Genomic DNA, 16,159 nt, shown 5'->3' with positions numbered 1-16,159 from the left:
GTGGAGAAAGCCAGTGGTGTCCCAGACTTTAGGACTATTTCAGGAGAAAAAAAAAGTACTTTGGACCATAGAACTTTTGCAGGTGAGAGCTGAGCTGTGTCACGGAATCCTTCATCTTATAGATGGCTAATTTTTTATTTTGGTAGAAGATGAGGTTTTTGCCATGTTGCCAAAGCTGATCTTAAACTCCTGGGCTTAAGTGATCTGCCCACCTCAGCCTCCCAAAGTAATGGGATTATAGACGTGAGCCACCACACTTGGCCTTTTCTTTTTTTCATATTTATTTAATTATTTTATTTTATTGAGACAGAGTCTCACTCTGACACCTGGGCTGGAATGCAGTGGCTATCATGGCTCTCTGCAGTCGTGAACTCCTGGACTCAAGTGATCCTCCCATCTCAGCCTCCCGAGTAGCTGGGACTACAGGCTTGCACCCATGCCTGGCTAATTTTTTTATTTTTACTTTTTTGTAGTGACAGGCTCTCGCTACGTTGCTCAGGCTCGTCTTGAACTCCTGGCCTCAAGTGATTCTCCTACTTGGCCTCTCAAAGTGCTGGGATTATAAGCCTGAGCCACTGAACCCAGCAAAATTTGCCTTTCTTAAACTAATTTATCTCTGTTGGGTCCAAGAGCTTACAAGTTGGTTGTCATTTAATATGTTAAACACTAGAATATTTTTTAGTTGAAATTTTATTTTTTCCCTTTACATATTGTATCCTTTAGTGCTTTATTTCACTAATAAGAATTATAGTTTGCAATCATTTCCCACCTCTATATTCAGTATATCAATTTTTGTTTTTCCTTTCTAATTCTGTCTTTTGCTATAATTTGCTGTAATACAGGTACTTTCATCAAGGCATCCAGTTCTTTATATCATTCTATATTTTTACTTGGGAGAAATAGAAATGTTGCTAATTCCATCTTACTGACAATACCTAAATTATTGTTTGTTATAGAACATAATGATTTAAATATACAAAACACTAAACTGTTTGAGATTTTTTACATTTTATGCGTGCAGAATTTACATTTTATGTGTGCAGAGACAAAAATTGTTATAAGATTACAAGTTAATGTGCAAGATGATTTCTGATTCATGAGTTTCAGGTTTTGATAGCATATCCTTATCCACTAGATTAGTCTTTTAAAAATGTGTATGATAGGGAAAAAATCGAGGGCATGAAATTCTGAGACTTATGGGAACTAAACTTAAATGTTCGTTGTTAGATTTTTTTTTTTTTTTTTTTTTTTTTTTGCTGCATATGAAGTTTTAGGCAGTCATTGTCCAACAACATTAAATACTGAACATATGGGAAAAGCATATGATTTTTCAAAATGTTTTTCTAAAGTAATCTCATTCTACATACACTTAAGAGCAGTTATAATGCTTTAGTGACACTTGAAGTAGCTATTTAATGTGATCTCACCACTATAGGGAAGGCCGTTGCATGACTTTTTTGTGTGTGCTTAACTGCTAAACAGGAGAACCTTTTCCTGAGCAACCAGCTGGGAAGGATTTAATTTGACATTCTCCCTACTAGGACCCCCCAAAGAGACTGGCATGTGTGCCCAGCCCATTATGACAAGAGAACAAGGGGAATGGTGCTATCCCCTGATATCTGACCAGCACTTTATGTTTTAAAAAGTGTTTCTACAGCTATTATTTTCTTCCCCGCACAACCACCTTGTGAAGAAGGTAGGATAGCTATTATTATCTTTCTTTCACAAATAAGCCACTTGTTACTTGGCTTCTAAAGCATATCTAAGCTCTAATTAAAGTTTCACAACATTAGTGTTTAGAGAGGTATCAATCAGTGCATCCAGTTTACAACATGATTCAGAAACTTGGGGAAAAAGCAGACTGCCTCATCCCTACACCCCAAAGAAACACAGCTATTTTCCTAACCAACAATCACCATTTACTTCCTAGCTGGCTATGAGAGAACAGTCAAGAGCAATTTATGATGCTCTTACCTCCTTAACAAAAGACACTGCAGTACTGTTAGCAGTACCATAATAAAATGTTTTTGGTTTTTTGCTTTAGAGATAGGGTCTGGCTCTGTCACCCAGGCTGGAGTGCAGTGGTACCATCATAACTCACTGCAGCCTCAAACTACTGGGCTCAAGCAATCCTCCCACCTCAGCCTCCTGAGTAGCTGGGACTACAGGTGCATACCACTATGCCTGGCTAATTTAAAAAACAATTTTTTTGTAGAGATGGAGTCTGGCTATGTTGCCCATACCGGTCTTGAACTCCTGGCCTCAAGCAATCCTCCCTCCTCGGCCTTCCAAAATGTTGGGATTACAGGTCTGAGCCACCCCATCTGGCCTAAAATGTTTTGAATTAATGAAAACAATACTGTACCAATCAAGAGAAGTAGGATGGAGGATCTGGTGAAAAAGAGATAACACTACGAGGAATGATTGATTTTGATGGGCTGGTGGTAAGGAAGGGCAGGGGGTGCAATCTGGAAGGGGTACACAGGTAGGGCTGCACACAAAAGTAGAGCACCATTAAAATGAATTTTAGATAAACAATGAACACTTTTTTAGTATTTTTTTTCTGGCAACCGTGTACACAGGAGACTTTAACTTTCCCTAGAATGTACAATCCTTGAGGGCAGAAATTTTTGCCTCTTTGGTTCACTGCTGTATCCCCAGTACCTAAAGCAGCATATAGTAGGTGCTCATGTATATCTGGCCTATATTAATAAGGTTTATTTCTTAAGCTAAGTAGTGTGTACAAAGGTGCTTGTTATATAACTTTCACACACTTTGTATGTCTGAAGTGTGGATAATACATTTTACAAATTACAGCATTAATGAATAGCTCGTTTTAAAAGCAGTTTCTTTTACCCAGCCTCCGTGAGGGACTCCAAGGGGAAGTCAGAGTATAAAAGGTTGTGAATCACCCCTTATGCCATTTAAATGTTACATGGGGATGTCAACTTGAGATGATCAGTCGTCGGATGTATTTTGTGCCAAGGGCATGGTATGGCCTTTCCCAGAGGCTCCTCTTTTGCTTGTTTTATTACTAAGACTATGGAAAGTGCTTCTTTTGCCACTGCCCTGACTCCGTCGTCACATGAAATTTCCTCTCATGCTCTACGAAGCCCAAGCAGCAATTTTTGGAAATTGAAGAAACATATAATTTACTCCACATCTGAAACTCCTACTAAACCCAAATAGCTTATCCTTTTCTCATAGGAGACCAGTAATTGGCCCTCACTAGCTGCCATGAGGCCTCTTTATCTCATCTTCATCTAGGTTCTCTAAATGTTATTTACACGCATAGAAGTGTATTTATAACCCGCATCTCTTACATGGAGTATTTTTTTAAACATTGGAGAGGTGTTTCTTTTGTAATACAAAGTGGGAAAAGGTAAAGGAATGATTTTTATTAACATATTCTCAACCCTGTGAAATATATAACATTTGACCACTATATAAAAAATAGGAAGACATTTATTTCTAGGTGGTATTATCACCAGTAATTCTTGCTTTTGTTTTGGTTTTCAGACAATACAACACGCATCTATACTTTTAAATTTTCAGCTGGGTGCGGTGGCTCATGCCTGTAATCCCAAAGTGCCGAGGTAGGCAGATCACCTGAAGTCATGAGTTCAACCCCAGCCTGGTTAACATGGTGAAACCTCATCTCTACTAAAAATACAAAAATTGGCCAGGCGTGATGGCATGGGCCTGTAATCCCAGCTATGTGGGAGGCTGAGGCACAAGAATCACTTGAACCCAGGAGGCAGAGGTTGCAGTGAGCTGATATCGCGCCACTGCACTCCAGCCTGGGTGACAGAGCAAGACTCCATCTCAAAAAAAAATTTTTTTTTCTATGAGTGTCATATATATGGTGTACACACATTTGTGTTTGTATATACATATATGTATGTATATATTACTATGTGTGTATATACATATACAGACACATACACATATATGTATGTTTGCATATATATTACTGTTTATGGTTGAGTCTCTAATTAGATTTGCTTATAGATGTACATGGGTCATGGTGACTAGAATAAGTAAAAAATCTTCCCCTGCACAGTCCAGATAACTGTCTGCAGTAACAATTCATACTCTGACACCCTGAAAGTCACAAATCAGAGAGCTTTCTTTTGCTTTCAACCTCAATGCCCAGACCTGTTAGGCAGGATACCAGGTGGGAAGGAAAAGTTACAGCTTGCTTATTAGATCTCAGAAACAAAGCAAAAAGGTAAGTACAGAACAAACCAAGTTGGAAAGGAATTAGTGGGGTAGGTATCTAAACCCATGAAGAAAGGATTTTGCCCAAGGCACCAGAAGAAGGTTGAGGTCTTGAGGTACCAACAATCTTAAAGACCCCTTCCCCTGAGCATGTGAATGGAAGCAAATGCAGGGCAAGGGAGGAAACCACATCATCAGAGGGAATTAAAACCCACCCACTACACTTGAAATTTCATAATGTTTCAATCTCCTCTCTCACCAAATATTTTACTGGAGAAAGTCATCATAATTCTGATTTATTTTATTTTTTGATATGGAGTCTCACTCTGTCACTCAGGCTGGAGGGCAGTAGTGCAATCTGGGCCCACTGCAACCTCTTCCTCCCAGGTTCCAGCCATTCCTGTCTTAGCCTCCTAAGTAGCTGGGATTACAGGCATGCACCACCATGCCTGGCTAATTTTTGTATTTTTGTAGAGAAGGGGTTTCGTCATGTTGGCCAGGCTGGTCTTGAACTACCGATCTTGGGTGATCCATCCCCCTCGGCCTCCCAAAATGCTGGGATTACAGGTGTGAGCCACTGCCCATAATTCTATTTTTCTTACTTCATTTACAGTAAGTCCCCGAACTTCTCTGTGACATTACATAGGGATGATGATGACAGTAAAATAATAGCTTAATCTCATTAGATTATTGTGAGGATTAAGTATGAAAATGCAGGCAAAGCATTTTAGGCACCATGGTGCATTTAAGTGTTCAATGAATGTTAGATATTCTCATTCATGTCTTTATTATTGATAGCAGTCCCACAGCAGAATCTATAAAAGTCTCAAAGAGCTGGGCAGTAAAAAGGTCAAAAATGGAATGGACAGGGAAAGATCAGTCATCCCAGAACAAATAACTGAGTTTATCTGGGTTTGGGTTATAGTGTTCTACCCAGAGGAGATACTTGCAGCTGAGACCGCTAGAATAAAAAGTCACATTCATGGGCTGGGAATGCCCGCTTTAGAGGTCACTTCCTGCTGTTGTCTTCAAAAGTGCTTTACGGCTTACATAGCTCCTGTAAGTATGTTTCTGGTGCGCTCACTGGTCCTAAACCGGCAGGTGGATATACTTACCGATGGTTTACATGTGGAGAAATAGCCCTGCCCAATATTTCACGGTTAGTGCTGGAACTAGGACTCAAATTCAGGTTTCCTGGCTCCAACTCTACACTTGCTCCAGTACATAATGTTGTCATTTGAAGGTGTTCAGAGCCAGCAGACGTAGGACTCTGGACTCAGACGCTCAGAAAAAATTTCTGCATAGACAATTACTATTCTCACTCATTCAGCTATTTGGCACATAACTCAAAAAAGAAACGAACACTTAGCATGCCATTTTGGGCAGGTTGTCCCCATGGTGATGTGTCTCTTAGGAGGATCTTCTCTGCATTTCGTGTACAGATTTCTCCCGAATCTCACAGAAGCAATATCGGAACAGAAAGTGAAACTATGTAAGTCTCTAATATAACCAAAATAAGAATTCAAATACAGGTCTTTATGATTCATAATATGGCTTGTTGCATATTCCTAAGAGAATCATTTTACAGAATATATACTTCTCTTCCCTCCTTTCTCTCTGTTTAGCAACATCAAACAAAAGCTGCTTGGGAGTGGCTACTAGGAATTGGTTTTCAGCATCCAAACTAATTTCCTCTCTCCTCAATCAATCCCTCAGAAAGAAGCGCAAGAGGAGTATACATTACATTTGCATCAGCATTCAGCATTTACATTTGTCTTTCAACACTTCAACAGAATTGACTTAGGTAATAATTTACTCAACTGATTTCAGTGCAAGACTCTAAGATAAAAGCAAATTTTCTGAGAGTAAAACAAAACAAACCCAAACTTCAATGGACAGAAAATTGCTTTGAAATCCTAGTTATCTAGGCAACTTGCTATTATCCGTTCATTATTAAAGAGAATAAAAAATTAGTTTGAGAAAAGACATACATTTAACACACAAACTCCAGAGCACAGGGTTACCTGAGGCACTGCCGTTAACCTTTGTGGTGTGAGCCATGCTGGCTTGAGTCCAATGAGAGATCCAGAAAGGAGTGAGGAGTCATGCAAATTTTATGCATCAAGTTCTCAAAGGCATTCAACCTGAAACAATAAAGAGAGCCCCATCAAAATGGATCATTTAAAAAATGTACAACACTAAATCTTAGACTTCCGTTTACAAAGATGACTGCTAACAGAGAAAGCAAATCGGAATGGGGGGAGAAAGACTATAGATCCAGGAGGTGACTGCATTGGACCTGGCAGTATGGAGATAACACCCACGGATGTACCAGTGGCTACATACTGAAAGGGGGTCTCTACACATAATAATCTATGGGAAACAAAATTGGTTCTCTAGAAATGAGACTATTTTAGGAAAGTGGTCACCAAATACAAATGACTTCCTAATGTGTAGCACTCTACAAAATATTTTTGGTTTTTAAGCATATCTTCCTTTCCAAATTCTGGTTCAAAAAGTTCATTTATTCAACTGCAATTTCAAAGCAATTACTGCACCAAATGTTTACATTTTTAAAAAGATTAACTTCATGGAAATTCTTTTGAGATATCTGAAGTCTTTCTACCAACGCCTCTTTCTTACATGCAACCACCTTTCTAAAGCACAAATCTGATCCAGTCAGTCCTCCTCCTCTTAAACAAAAATTCATTATCTCCCACTGTGCCGCTGGATAAACTTCAAATTATTAGAGGCATTCGGACCAGAGCAACTCCATCTTGAATAGGGGCTAGATAAAATAAGGCTGAGACCTTTATTTTAAGTCTAAATTCCCAGGAGGTTAGGCATTCTTAGTCACAGGATGAGACAGGTCAGCACAAGATACAGGTCACAAAGACCTTGCTGATAAAACAGGTTGTGGTAAAGAAGCCGTCCAAAACCCACCAAAACCAAGATGAAGATGAAAGTGATCTCTGATCATTCTCACTGCTCATTATATGCTAATTATAATGCATTAGCATGCTAAAAAACATTCCCACCAGCAGCAGGACAGTTTACAAATGCCATGGCAATGTCAGGAAGTTATCCTATATGGTCTAAAAAGGGGAGGACCCCTCACTTCCAGGAACTGCCCACCCCTTTCCTGCAAAACACAAGAATAATCCACCTCTTGTTTAGCATCAAGAAGTAACTGTGTGTACAATCAGTTGAGCAGCCCACGCTCCTGCTCTGCCTATGGAGCAGCCATTCTTTATTCCTTTATTTTCTTAATAAACTTGCTTTTACTTTACTCTATGGATTCACCTCTAATTCCTCCTAGTGAGAGATCCAAGATCTTGGGGTCTGGATTAAGACCCCTTTCCAGTAACAAAATGATAGATCATGGCACATAGTTCTGAAACACCGGGGTCCACATTGGGCAATGTATTCATTTTACATTGATATTTCTATTTAAAAGTTACCTGAGATTACCATAATAAGACTTATATTTCAATCACAAAATTTAAAACAAAAAAAGAAAAAATACAAAAAAGAACACTGTTTCCCCTTTGGTTTTTGCAAATACCTTCTGAAAAATACTAGCAAACAGTAAACAACAGTACATATAGAAATTCCATTTCCATTGTGCCCAATCTCTGACTCTAGACCCATGAAATCAGAAGAAGTTGGGAGAAATAAACTCTAAGTTGAGAATTAAAGTGTCAATTCAGAAACCCACACGACCTCTTAACAACAGAATGCCAAGATAATATCTGTATACACTCATTCTAATGCAGCCATTGAAATCATATAAGTTTTTAATAAGGTAAAATATTCAAAGTATGTTGGTTAAAAGAAAAACAAAACTGTATACTATCCTAAACCTAATTTTATTAAAAATATGTATGTGTATATGTACACATTTAAACGATGAGAAGTAAATGTACCAAAATGTTCACTGTGGTGGTTGCCTCTGGGTGATGAAATCATGGATTTTAGCTCTTTTCTTACTTTTGTAATAACAATTATTAAAAATAAATATTTAGGCCGGGCGCGGTGGCTCACACCTGTAATCCCAGCACTGTGGGAGGCTGAGGCAGGCAGATCACCTGAGGTCAGGAGTTTGAGACCAGCCTGGCCAACATGGCAAAACCTCGTCTCTACTAAAAAATACAAAAATTAGCCAGGGCTGGTGGTGCACGCCTGTAATCCCAGCTACTCGGGAGGCTGAGGCACCAGAACCACTTGAACCTGGGAGACAGAGATTGCGGTGAGCTGAGATTGCACCACTGCACCCCAGCCTGGGCGACAGAACGAGACTGTCTCAAAAAATAAAACTAAAAATTTAGACCCCTTCTGTCTTGTTTTATTTGCTTTAAAACCCTCAGGGAAAAGAAAAGGTATTTTTTTTAATGCTATTCAAAAAAGGAAACTATCAGGCTACAATCACGAAGATTATAAGGGGTCAGAAATATAAGTAAATAAAAAGGAAGGAAAAGGAAATGGCTGATTGCTTTGATCACACAGGGTGAGAATTTCTTGCCACTTAGTGAAATTTCCCTCATTGTTTAAATGGGTTTGCACCACAGTTCAAAGCTAACTACTGCGAAAGCAACTCAGTGTAAACTCAAAAGGACCCTTTTTTCTCTTTTTTTTTTTTTTAAAAACAGATTGCTTCTGACAAGCCTGCCCGCTGCGTGGCTTTTCCAGCTACACTGAATAGCATTGTGTCCACCTGGAGAGAGGAGATTCTAAACCATCCACTCCCTGCTGATCCTTAGTTTCTGGCTGGTGACACACCAGGAGGATAGGATGGCTCCAATCTCCCTGATGAAGGGGTAATCACCTGACTTTCTCTTAGAAACAGAGGCACTGGTTCAGGTCCACAACATTGAACTTGGAGAGCAATAACCTCTGTGTGCACAGTCATTGCTGGCTGAATCAAAAGGCAGGCATTAGGGATAAACACTGTCTTTTAAGAATAGGAGTGACTGTCTATACATTTCTGACAAACGCAGTTTTATTTAAAAAAAAAAAAAGTGGAGACTGGGAAGACCAGAGAGGGAGGGGCAAATGAAGGGGCAAAGGAAAGAAGCCCAGTTTCTGGAATTATTCAACTAAGTATGCTTTTAAAAGCTAACAACCACAAAACCCTAAGCCAAACCCTGTTTACTGGCCCCTTGCTAGCCTTGTGTGTTTGCACTCTTGCTCCATAACGGCTTGTAAATACCACCATGTAAAACCTTGAAGGCAAACAGAAGACAAGAAGGGACAAGCTGCATGTGCTAGGGGTGAATGAAATATGCGTCAAGGTATTTGGATGGAGATGTGCCCAGAATCTTCCTAGTCAAGCTTAATAAACTTTGGCCCAAGGTCCTCTCCTGTTATTGAAACTCTTTCATCTGGCAGAAGACCTTTTTCTCAGATCCAAATTGGTGCCTCCCACCCTTCCCCAAAATGAACAATAAAACCAAAATAAGGAGGAAGCCTAAAATTAGGAACTATAAGCATATCACTGGTAAAATAACAAGACACTGTTGGCCGGGCACGGTGGCTCACGCCTATAATCCCAGCACTTTGGGAGGCCGAGGTGGGTGGATCACTTGAGGCCACGAGTTCAAGACCAGGCTGGCCAACATGGCAAAATCCCATCTCTACTACAACTACAAAAATTAGCTGGATAGGGTGGTACACGCCTGTGATCCCAGCTACTTGGGAGGCTGAGGCACAAGAATCACTTGAACAGGGAGGCAGAGGTTGCGGTGAGCCGAGATCACGCCACTGCATTCCAGCCTGCACAGCAGAGTGAGAGACCCTGTCTCAAAAAAAAGAAAAAAAAAAAAAAAAGAAGACACTGTCACTGGGTGTGAATCCTGGCAGTGTCCGTGCAAAGAGAACAGTTGTATATTGTGTATTGATTTTTCTCAGTTATTATTCATGCTGACAGGCGGCCTCAAATTGTGAGTGCTCATTCTTCTTAATACTATGCAGATTCTTATATCGGTGCATTGTATAAACCAGAAAAGGTTTGGCCACAGTCCATTCCTGTGTTACAGATCAATAAATTGCTTCTTTTCTCCCTCAGAGGACAGTGCAAACCAGTAAATCTTAAGTGGTACAATGGTGGCTTAGTTCTCCTAGCTAAGAAAGAAACCACTCCTGTGAAAGGATTTAGGAAAATACATCAACAGAGAAAATAAAGAATATGTCTTTGTCTCTACTTATTTCGGGAGACTGAAGGATGCTGATGCATGTTTTAGTAGATCGCCAAGTAAGGTACAATGAATGACGGAAACATTGCATGAGCTGACCCCATAAATACTTTACATTAGCTAAAATGATACAAATATGAAAAACAGCACACTAGAACTTTGATAAAAATACACCAATGCAAACAAGTAGTCAGATAAAATTGAGATTTGATATATACTCTAGCACTGCTAAACTATCAAATGCCACTATCTCAGTTAGAAACAAGATAATGCTGATGATAATATTGATGGTAATGTTGACGGCAGCTAATGTTAATAGACCTCTTACTATTAGTTATTGAAATATAAAATGTCACCCAAAGTGTAACATTAAGTACTACTAATAAAAAAAGATGTCACTAAATGATAAAATGCTTATTAAGAAATTACATTCATTATAAGACACATCCTCATTTCAGAGGCCATATGAGAAAAATGCATACCTTACCACTGATGCAATTGTTACATTCAAGGGACTTTTAAAAACACTGAACAGTTATTACCTTGTTTAAACTTCACAACAACCCTACAAAGTACTACCCCTTCTCTCCATTGTATACGTAAGAAACAAGCACAGGGAGTTTTAGAACTTGCTCACATCACACAGCTAGTATGACAGCGCTGACATTTAAAGCTGAGCAATTCAGCCCTAGGGCTCTTGTGATTATGTGATTTAGAGTAAGGGCACTATTGTTTCAACAAATGAGAACTTAGGGCATAAATGAGTGATGCATACACGTAAGGTAGTCACCTTAGTTACCTATATGCTTACTGCAAGGAGGCTTTGCGCAAATCCTTTTTAGATAAGAAAGCTGCATCTCGGAATTTTATGTAATTTTTTTTCTTTTTTGAGACGGAGTCTCGCTCTGTCGCCCAGGCTGGAGTGCAGTGGCGCAATCTCAGCTCACTGCAACCTCTGCTTCCCAGGTTCAGGTGATTCTCCTGCCTCAGCCTCCCAAGCAGCTGGGATTACAGGTGTGTACCACCATGCCCAGCTAATTTTTGCATTTTTAGTAGAGATGGGGTTTCACCATGTTGTCCAGGCTGGTATAATATGTTTTTAGAGCAACTGTATTTGCAACCTTATTCCTTGGAGTAACACATTTAAGAGCCTGAAGTACTTACATGACACACAGGAAATGCTTCTCAGTACTTAACCAGTACACTCTTTTCTTCTTCTTTTTTTTTTTTTTTCTTTTTTTTGAGACGGAGTTTTGCTCTGTCACCCAGGCTGGAGCACAGTGGCGCCATCTCGGCACACTGCAAGCTCCGCCTCCCGGGTTCACGCCATTCTCCTGCCTCAGCCTCCTGATTAGCTGGGACTACAGGCACAGACCACCACGTCCAGCTAATTTTTTGTATTTTCAGTAGAGACGCGGTTTCACCATGTTAGCCAGGATGGTCTTGATCTCCTGACCTTGTGATCTGCATGCCTCGGCCTCCCAAAGTGCTGGGATTACAGGTGTGAGCCACCGCGCCCGGTCCCAGTACACTCTTTTCTAGACTGCACAGAATTAGTAGAGCAGGCTTGATTATCAACCTTGTTCTTTATATGAATGTCAACTGTTTCAAAAAATCAAATACTTCCAGAACTGAAAAACAAAAAAAAAACTCCACCAGGTAGAAGGTTCTAAATGCAATGGTAGGAGTTTCAAAAATGCATAAAAACTAAGGCAGGATACTGGAATCAGATTCTTGCCACTCAAAATAAGAATTATACTTTAAAAATGTAGATGAAAGCTGGCTTCACTTCTCCCCACAGAATAACCAAAATAAATATACATCAACGAGATTATCACCAGCAATCTCCCAGAACTCATGAAAGAGAATCGGTCAGTTCCTGGGGCCACTGAGAAGTAAAAACAAAACAAAACAAAACAAAACAAAACTCCAGCAGACAGTAAGAGAATCAGATTTTCATATCTGTGACACCCTTCCCCCAGTCTGCTTGGTATCAAGCACATGTAAAACTTCCCCCAACTCAGATTCTACACTGGAAAAAGTGAGATTAAGTTGGACACACAACTTGCCTACCATCTTGTCTTCTTTGGCAGGAGACCTATCCATGCCTCAACCCATGAGAAGCATCAGGAGTGCCTGAAGGGAGATACCACCCTGTGGACAGCCGGACACAAAGGAAGGGGGCAGGATTACCATCTCCAGCCCTGGAAGCTCCGCTCTGTAACTCAACCAAAGGAGATGCCAAATCAGAGTGGCTGTTCGGCAGCACTACACTGTAGGAGGTAGATTCCACAGGTCTCTTGGGCATGAACTCCTAGCCAGCCTTTCCATACCACAGGGATAGCTCCTTTGGAACCTCCCCCATTCCAGCCAGGCAATCCTCTGATCCTTTGCTAGAAGAACAGAGGCAAACCTGGGTTTTAAGTGCCATTTAGTGCTGAAAAAGAGGCAGTGACCTAGCGGGAAAAATGTGTAAGAAATTCAACAGCTAAATTACAAATAATCTCTAAGCAAACATACCAGTAAAAACCAAAACAGACTAGACAAAGAAGATTGGAATAAATAATAAATCCTTTAATGCAAAGACACAGACATATATCCATAAGAACATGGAACCATGACCTCCCCAAATGTATAAAGCAAGGAACCAGTGACTGACCCTAATGAGATGGTGATTCATGAGCTCTCTGACCAAGAATTCAAAATAGCAGTTTTACAGAAACTAAGGGATCTCCAAAACAACAAAGAAAACTCACCCATTGCATACAGATGCTTCCATTTTATCTTAACATTTCGAGGTGATTTATTTTATTTTGAGGACCTACGTGCCATTCATTTTCTTCCACAGCTGCACCAACATACACACACATGCTCAAACATTAGTCTCAACCAAAAATTATACACACAAACAGACTGAAGCTGGGGATGCAGTCAGTCAGCCAGAAGTTGTTTGGTAAATTATCTATTCATTTGGAAGAAAAACAAAGTTAGATCCCTATCTCAAGCTACTGAATGAACAAAATTAAAACTCCAAAATGTAAACATTAAAAAAAAACTATAAACATACCAGAGATGATACTTCAAGTTAGAGCAGCCTAAAAAGGTGGACAAATCCTCTCCCCGCCAAAACAAATATAAAAGTATAAAGTTGTTTTGCTCACTTCAGCAGCACATGAACTAAAACTGGAATGATACAGAGAAGATTAGCATGGCCCCTGCACAAGGATGACACGCAAATTCATGAAGCATTTCATTTTTTAAAAAGTATAAAATTGTTTAAACAAGCGTTTTAGGACTGGAAATCAACCAAAAGCAAATAATAAACTAAAAAGGGTCTATTCATGAAATCTACCCAAATGTCATATAAGAACAGCAAGAGTCTGAACTTACTGATTATTTCCTTCTATCATCTCACATCTATAGACATAGATAGATGAGTAGAAATTATCCTTTCTGCAGCCAGGCGAGGTGGTTCACACCTGTAATCCCTGCACTTTGGGAGGCCGAGGCAGGTGGATCACCTGAGGTCAGGAGTTCGAGACCAGCCTGGCCAACAATGATGAAACCCCACCTCTACTAAAAATACAAAAATTAGTCGGGCATGATGGCGGGTGCCTGTAATCCCAGCTACTTGGGAGGCTGAGGCAGGAGAATCACTTGAACACAAGAGGCAGAGATTGCAGTGAGCCAAGATAGTGCCACTGCATTGTGGGCGACAAGAGCAAAACTCTACCTCAAAAAAAAGAAAGAAAGAAAGAAAGAAAAATTATCCTTTCTGAAGAACACAGAAAAAAAAGGCTGGAGAAAAATGATCAGAGCCTCAGAGACCTCTGGGACAACATCAAGCACACAAACATACATATAATAAGAGTCCTGAAGGGGAGGAGAGCAGAAAAAAGGTTAAAAAAATTTTTTTGAAGAAATAATGCCCTGAAAACCTCCCAACTATGCTGAAAAACATTAATCAGCAGGTTCAAGAAGCCCCACAAACCTAGGTAAGAAAAACACAAAGAGATTTGAACATCATAGTTAAATTGCTAAAAGCCAAAGACAATTTAAAAATCTTGAATGCAGTAAGAGAAAAATAACTCCCATGTACAGAAGAACAACAACATATTTAACAGCTGAGTTTCCATCAGAATCAATAGAGGCCAAAAGGCAGTAGAACAACATATTCAAAAGACTCAAAGAAAACAGTGTCAACCAATATGTCCAGCAAAATCCAGCATATAAACAGAACCAAAGACAAAAACCACATGATTATCTCAATAAATGCAGAAAAGGCCTTTGACAAAATTCAACAGCACTTCATGCTAAAAACGCTCAATAAATTAGGTATTGATGGGACGTATCTCAAAATAATAAGAGCTATCTATGACAAACCCACAGCCAATATCATACTGAATGGGTAAAAACTGGAAGCATTCCCTTTGAAAACTGGCACAAGACAGGGATGCCCTCTCTCACCACTCCTAGTCAACATAGTTCTGGCCAGGGCAATCAGGCAGGAGAAAGAAATAAAAGGTATTCAATTAGGAAAAGAGGAAGTCAAATTGTCCCTGTTTGCAGATGACATGATTGTATATCTAGAGAACCCCATCGTCTCAACCCAAAATCTCCTTAAGCTGATAAGCAACTTCAGCAAAGTCTCAGGATACAAAATCAATGTGCAAAAATCACAAGCATTCTTATACACCAATAACAGACAAACAGAGAGCCAAATCATGAGTGAACTCCCATTCACAATTGCTTCAAAGAAAATAAAATACCTAGGAATCCAACTTACAAGGGATGTGAAGGACCTCTTCAAGAAGAACTACAAACCACTGCTCAATGAAATAAAAGAGGATACAAACAAATGGAAGAACATACCATGCTCATGGATAGGAAGAATCAACATTATGAAAATGGCCATACTGCCCAAGGTAATTTATAGATTCAATGCCATCCCCATCAAGCTACCGATGATTTTCTTCACAGACTTGGAAAAAACTACTTTAAATTTTATATGGAACCAAAAAAGAGCCTGCATTGCCAAGTCAATCCTAAGCCAGAAGAACAAAGCTGGATGCATCCCACTACCTAACTTCAAACTACACTACAAGGCTACAGTAACCAAAACAGCATGGTACCGGTACCAAAACAGAGATATAAACCAATGGAACAGAACAGAGCCCTCAGAAATAATACCAAACATCTACAACTATCTGATCTTTGACAAACCTGAGAAAAACAAGAAATGGGAAAAGGATTTCCTATTCAACAAATAGCGCTGGGAAAACTGGCTAGCCTTATGTAGAAAGCTGAAACTGGATCCCTTCCTTACACCTTATACAAAAATTAATTCAAGATGGATTAAAGACTTAAATGTTAGACCTAAAACCATAAAAACCCTAGTAGAAAACCTAGGCAGTACCATTCAGGACATAGGCATAGGCAAGGACTACATGCCTAAAACACCAAAAGCAATGGCAACAAAAGCCACAATTGACAAATAGGATCTAATTAAACTAAAGAGCTTCTGCACAGCAAAAGAAACTACCATCAGAGTGAACAGGCAACCTACAGAATGGGAGAAAATTTTTACAATCTACCCATCTGACAAAGTGCTAATATCCAGAATCTACAAAGAACTCAAACAAATTTACAAGAAAAAAAACCCCATCAACAAGTCAGCAAAGGATATGAACAGACACTTCTGAAAAGAAGACATTTGTGCAGCCAACAGACACATGAAAAAATGCTCA

The 16,159-nt window shown here is 39.6% G+C and overlaps 1 long non-coding RNA gene and 1 other non-coding gene across 29 annotated transcripts in view; one reads left to right on the top strand and one right to left on the bottom strand.

The window, feature by feature from the left end:
* The window catches only part of LOC129532022 (uncharacterized), a 369,252-nt gene that overhangs the window by 119,171 nt on the left and 233,922 nt on the right, over window positions 1-16,159 (bottom strand). For 27 of the 28 annotated variants that reach the window (XR_010129748.1, XR_010129747.1, XR_010129772.1 and 24 more), the window contains one exon: window positions 6,246-6,365. This is a non-coding gene — a long non-coding RNA (uncharacterized lncRNA). Of the gene's footprint in view, window positions 1-4; window positions 5,677-6,245; window positions 6,366-16,159 lie in introns of those variants that run through there. The other variant, XR_010129765.1, reaches the window with a different exon arrangement.
* On the top strand, window positions 13,566-13,672 carry LOC129532248 (U6 spliceosomal RNA). Its single transcript, XR_008677903.1, has one exon. It is a non-coding gene; the product is annotated as a U6 spliceosomal RNA (small nuclear RNA).

The sequence above is a fragment of the Gorilla gorilla genome, chromosome 11 (assembly GCF_029281585.2).
Source record: "Gorilla gorilla gorilla isolate KB3781 chromosome 11, NHGRI_mGorGor1-v2.1_pri, whole genome shotgun sequence".
Taxonomy (NCBI): Eukaryota; Metazoa; Chordata; class Mammalia; order Primates; family Hominidae; genus Gorilla; species Gorilla gorilla.
The sequence above is the reverse complement of the archived record's forward strand: the minus strand, read 5'-3'. Positions and strand labels throughout refer to the sequence as shown.